Genomic DNA, 6321 nt, shown 5'->3' with positions numbered 1-6321 from the left:
CTAATTCTAGGAGGATAGGTTGATGAATGAAATGTCAAGCAATCTTATCATTGATGCACTTTTATTTCATTTAATGCAGTCATATTGTGAGCATTTCCAGTTAGAATCATTAGGAGAGTGGGGATGACCTCCAGGGGGTTCAAAACCTTTATACCATTAAATTTACATAACATAATAACATAAAAAGCGCAAAATTATGTATGGTCAAATGGAAAAAGTTTCCTACTATTTAGGAGTCACATGATCATTTGCCATTACTGTTTACAGGGACTGGAAGTGTATCTTGAGATCCCCCCCCCCCCCGAATTTGCAGGACTATAATATAAAAAAGACTTTGGATGCCCTCCACCCTAGAAAACAGACACCACCATAACTTCTCCTTTTATTTGCTTCTCAGGAAATTCTGGTCTGGAAGTCCCCCCTCCCTCTCAGAAAAAAATTCTGTATTTTGTAACTGAATGTAACGTCGATAACGGGCGATAACTCTTCAGAATGTGAAATTCGTCTTATTGCAGCATCGGATGACCTTTGATCCTTTAAACTTTAACCTAACCAGCTGCATTTCAGACTATTTTACCCAAATCTATACCAAAACGTGTACTTACCGACTGCCATAGCTCCAACTTCATGAAATATAATCCAAGTAAACACAAAATAATTCCAACTGACATACATGCAATGATGTGTACACAACACTACGCCTAGTACTGCACGTGCAGTGCTATAGATCTAAAAATGATAATGGTAAAACTAGTACTTAAGTTAGGTACGTGACGCAAGCCCAATGTGATGCAAGTCTTCAGATACATTTACAGTATAAGAACAAATTTAAAATTATTATTTACAAAAGATGTTTTATCTTAACTTTGCCATCTAGGCCTATTTCCAAAAACAGGAAAATAGGGTGTGTTTGCGTGTGTGTGTTGATGGGAGAAGGGTGGGGGTTGACTAAATTGATTGGGTATACATGGTATATGGCAGCTTTCAAGGTGTTTCTGCCTAATCAAGTATAAAAAAGTTTGTACATTTTGGAAAAAATCATCAAAAACGCTTTAAACTAATTTGAATAATATTTGTTGTTGATCTATATGAGAAAATAGATTTAAAAAGTTCCAATTATGGGCCAAAAATTTAACCCCCCCCCTTGTTTCAAACCTAATTTACATCATTAATTGAATTCTGTTGTTTAATTTCAGACTGGTAATGAATTATGAATATGAAATACATGTACCTATAAGATCGAGGCCCATGGGTCACATGTTCACTTGAGAATATTATGCTCAATTTGATGAGTACATGGAGGCCCTATTATGTAAATTATTAAATTATATTGACTTTTTCTTTGGTAAAGCCTAATTTTAGAGGAGGGTGCATTTAGAGGCAAACACCTTAGTGCGGGTATTACTGTCTCATGACAGCATCTAGTATCTTTTTACAAACCAGACATGCATTAAAGGCATTAAGGAGGTTGGATCCTGCTATAAAAAGTCTTAAGATTTTTTTTGTCAAGTATATTTTTAGTATCTACACACATAGCTTAATTTAAAATCATCATCATTTTCTTTCTAAAAAACCTTCTGCCATAAGATATAGTTCCTCAATTAATGTGTTTAGTTTGGAATTTAATTGTGGGATTTTAATTGAATATAGTTTAATTGGCATAGAAGATCCAAATTTATTGTAAGAACTAAACTATGATGCAGAATTTTAGAAGTAGAGGTCCAAACAAAAATCTTTTCAAAAGCACAGGATCGAACCTTCTTAAGTATAATATCTTTTTTATTCACCCCTACTACAACTAGACAATCCCCTAGCTTTCTTTGATGTTGGGTTACTGAACAGACTGAGGAATCCTGTTGCAACTCTGAAATAAAATGATCCTCAGAAATATCATTCACAAAGATGTTGATATATACATGTCATTAAAACTAAGCACTAGTCTTCTCAATTTTCAGTATTTTTGATTATCATTAATAAATAATATTACCTTCTTTGGAATTTTGAACTGTACAAACATCATCAACAAACTTTAGGGACTTCCTTGCTGGCTTGATGTCTGTGTACTTGTGACCTTAAAAACATGTTTTTAACAATTACAATGTGCATGTGCCAGTGCAAACACTGGTGTACATACCTGCAATAGCCTATATATATGTATATACAAGTGGAATCTATTCATTTTTTTTAGTTCACTTTACAATGAAATATTTATCATATTTATTCAAAAGTTACAACATACCTGTGTGAATTGGTTGAGTGACATTTTGGTGTGTATAGGTAATATCTACCCTGCATGTGTTCTTCCGTTCTGGTGCAGACACCTGCATATGGAATACTTTTGACTTAGAGTTTAGAGCATTTCATTTGACAAAAATAAAAAGTATATATGTTTATATATAACTTTAAATGTGTTTTTGATATATTTTCCAACTCAAATATTTCAGAATGTATGTGATACTTTTTGTCATGTTTGTAAGAAATCTTATCAATTACAACACAGTAGTCAGGTCCGGCACAATCTCTTGATTAAGCTATATAGCTTGATTTAGCTATATAGCTTTATTAAGCTATTCAGAATAGCTTGATTAAGCTATTTTCTCAGACTTTTTTCTCAAATGTGTTATTTTTTCAACATGTGCAAGTGGAAATATTAAACTTTGTACTCTTCTGAATAGAATGCATGTAAAAATCACTCACCAAATTGCGTCTCCTTGAGAGACTTTGTACTCAAAGTTTTAAAAGTCTTGGGGCTATTGATGAGTGACCACACAGTTATTTCTTGAATGAAATTATAAAGGAGGCCAGTTATGGCCAACAGGATAATTGATTAGTAACGGTTCAGCACAATGAGAAGCAATCATACTTATCCATGCCTCACCGAACACACAGTTAGTCAAACAATGGAAATTCATATTTTTCTTAAAAGTATTCAACAGCAGCAATGTAAGAACTTTGTATGATTTAGGTTGTATTTTTGATAGTTCATAGTACATATATGAATAGTCAATTATTTGCGACTTTTTGTTTATTCCTTTCAAAGAACGTTTTTGTGAAAAATTGCATATAAATAGCTTTATCAAGCTATTTTAAATAGCTTAATAAAGCTATATAGCGTTTTAAGGCTATATAGCTTAATCAAGAGATTGTGCTGGATCTGGTAGTGTTCAGTAGTTTTACATGGCGAGTCTGATTATGCAATATAACGTGCAAACTTGAATCATAAACACATAGGCTTTATTTGGGCTTTATTGTATCTGTGTAGAAGTGACCCCCCCCCCCCCCAAAAAAAAAAAAAAAAAAAAAAAAAAAAACTAACCTCTGGTGATCGAAGCAGTCGTTTTTGCCTTGTTGTTGATCTATGTGTTGTTTTCAACTTGTATCTCCTCATGCTTTCTTCAAAGTGTGATATAATGCCATCAATTTCCCGTATATACTTAATTACCGAAACATTTCACACATACTCCTTCAGCACTTGAAGATATGGGTATCACTTGCTGAATCACATTTCGTTTTTCGTCTGTCATTTTTAGCTCTTCTGAGCCAAAGGCTCAAAGAGCTAATGCTATGGCCATTTGTGCGGTGTGCGTTAACTTTTTAGAATATGGGCCATAACTCAAGAACCCCTTGGCCAATCAGTACCAAATTTGCCACAGGGTATCCTTGGCCCAAGGGCTACCATTTATACTAAAATAAGGGTTGGGACCCTAAAACAAGGGGAGATAATCAGGAAAACAAAACCAAAAGTACTAGTTGCTAAAAAATCTTCTCCAGAACCGCCAGGCAGATTTTCTCCAAACTTACATACAAGGATCAGGATATGTTGAAGATTAAAAATTGTTCAAGGCATGACCCTGGGGCAAAGGGCGTGGCCTCAAGGTCACTTTGAAGTTGACCTAAATTTGTAATTAATAAAAATGTTTATATTTTGCTTACTATACGGGCTAGGATCATCAAATCTTGTAAGTTGATGCATCTTAGGACTTCACATCATGTTAACTCAAAAGTAGGTCACGGTGACCTACTTTTTTAATTTTGCGGGCATTTGTTTTCAAATTGATTTGAAGGCATATTTTGGACACTTTAAGGCCTATGATCGTGAAACTTAGTCAGTTGATGCATCTTGGGTCCTTGAACAACGTCAACCTAAAAGTAGGTCACCGTGACCTACTTTTTGAACTTTATGACTTAACCTTTTTAAAACATTAAATCCCATTATTTCAGTCACTGAAAGGGTTAGAATCATCAAATCTTGTAAGTTGCTGCATCTTCGGACCTTAAAACATATTTAAGAAAAAGTAGGTCACTGTGACCTACTTTTAACATTTTGCAGGCATATGTTTTCAAATTGTTTAAAAGGCATTTGTTGATTACCTTCAGACCTACAATCATCAAACTTGGTCAGGAGATGCATCTTGGGATTCTGAAAAATGTCAACCAAAATGTAGGTCACGGTGACCTACTCTCGACATTTTATGGCTATATTTAAGTATCTAATGTATTTATTGGCTTAGAATCATCAAACTTTGTGAGTTGATGCATCTTGGGTTTTCGGAGAGTGACGACCAAAAATTAGGTCACGGTGACCTACTTTTGACATTTTATGGCTATATTTAAGTATCTCCGGTACTTATTGGCATAGAATCATCAAACTTTGTCAGTTGATGCATCTTGGGTTTTTGGAGAGTGTCGACCAAAAATTAGGTCACGGTGACCTAATTTCGACATTTTATGGCTATATTTAAGTATCTTTGGTATTTATTGGCTTAGAATCATCAAACTTTGTAAGTTGATGCATCTTGGGTTTTCAGAGAGTGACGACCAAAAATTAGGTCACGGTGACCTACTTTTGACATTTTATGGCTATATTTAAGTATCTCTGATACTTATTGGCTTAGAATCATCAAACTTTGTCAGTTGATGCATCTCGGGTTTTCGGAGAGTGATGACCAAAAATTAGGTCACAGTGACCTAATTTCGACATTTTATGGCTATATTTAAGTATCTTTGGTATTTATTGGCTTAGAATCATCAAACTTTGTAAGTTGATGCATCTTGGGTTTTCGGAGAGTGACGACCAAAAATTAGGTCACAGTGACCTATTTTTGACATTTAATGGCTATATTTAAGTATTTCCGGTACTTATTTGCTTAGAATCATCAAACTTTGTCAGTTGATGCATCTTGGATTTTCGAAGAGTGACGACCAAAAATTAGGTCACAGTGACCTACGTTCGACATTTTATGTCTATATTTAAGTATCTTAGGTATTAATGGCTTAGAATAATCAAACTGTGTAAGTTGATGCATTTGGGGTTTTCCAAGAATGTAGACCAAGAAGTAAGTCCTTATTGGCTAAGAATCATCAAACTTTGTCAGGTGGTGCAACTTTGGTCATAGGGTACTTAGGGTTAGAGGCTTCAAATACAAGTGATAGGTTGTACAATTTATCAGAAGAGCGATTCAAGGCCCTTGGGCCTCTTGTTAATTTCAATCGGAATAATTTCTTGACCTGAACATTGCCCTCTTTATCTATCTCCTTCACAACAAAAGAAAAGCCACACAACCAACATATATTAGTCAGGCTGTACACCCTTTGTGGTGTTCTCGGCGAGGAGACTATGGCCGCCGCCATGTTGTTGTCTGACGTCACAGTACTAGATTTAACCGGGGCTTATTTATGCAGTCGTTCCATGAAATTGTTTAGATAGCTCGATGGTGTAAAATTCGATACATGCTTAATCTCCAGAGACGCATGCAGTTCGTCCCAGGAGGAAATGAGCTTTTATTTACATTACTGAATGTTCTTGTCTTTAGTTTAATCCGTGTTTTCATATTTGAACATGTCCGCTTCACTTCTCTATACAAAATGCCTTATTATATAAATCTCATTGTTTTGTGTTGTGTATCAAAGATTAATAATTAAGTCATTTTACATATTGTTATGGTTAAATAATTGAATGCTTGTTTCAGTAAAATTATACCTTGACATTGAATTACTAGTACCTAAACATCAGGCACGTGGTCCAATATTTTCTTCTAGTTGTCCTGTTCCACGTTTTGTAAAAACTGATAATACGATGCCTGAGAAAAATGCAGTAAAAACAGAAAAAATGTCTTAATTATTCAAGTTCACTTTTAATTCTTTATTGTGTAAATAGATTAGTATGTTGCTGAAGTGTTATACTTCACTCCTATCTAACAATTATATTTTGGACAATATTTGTAAATTACTTTGCATCTGTTTGTTTCTTTTCCATGATGCTTCAGTTCAGAATTTCATCAATCAATTACGTGTTAAGTAGAGAATCATTGTACATCAAAT

At 34.4% G+C, this 6321-nt stretch overlaps 1 pseudogene; it reads right to left on the bottom strand.

The window, feature by feature from the left end:
• Window positions 1–1987: 1987 nt before the first annotated feature.
• On the bottom strand, window positions 1988–5631 carry LOC134241997 (uncharacterized; annotated as a pseudogene).
• Between the last annotated feature and the right edge of the window lie 690 nt (window positions 5632–6321).

Source organism: Saccostrea cucullata, unplaced genomic scaffold (assembly GCF_032062105.1).
Source record: "Saccostrea cucullata isolate Sc308-1 unplaced genomic scaffold, CSIRO_AGI_Scuc_v1 ctg20947, whole genome shotgun sequence".
NCBI classification, from domain to species: domain Eukaryota; kingdom Metazoa; phylum Mollusca; class Bivalvia; order Ostreida; family Ostreidae; genus Saccostrea; species Saccostrea cuccullata.
Note: the sequence above shows the minus strand (reverse complement) of the source record. Positions and strands in the feature narration are given on the sequence as shown.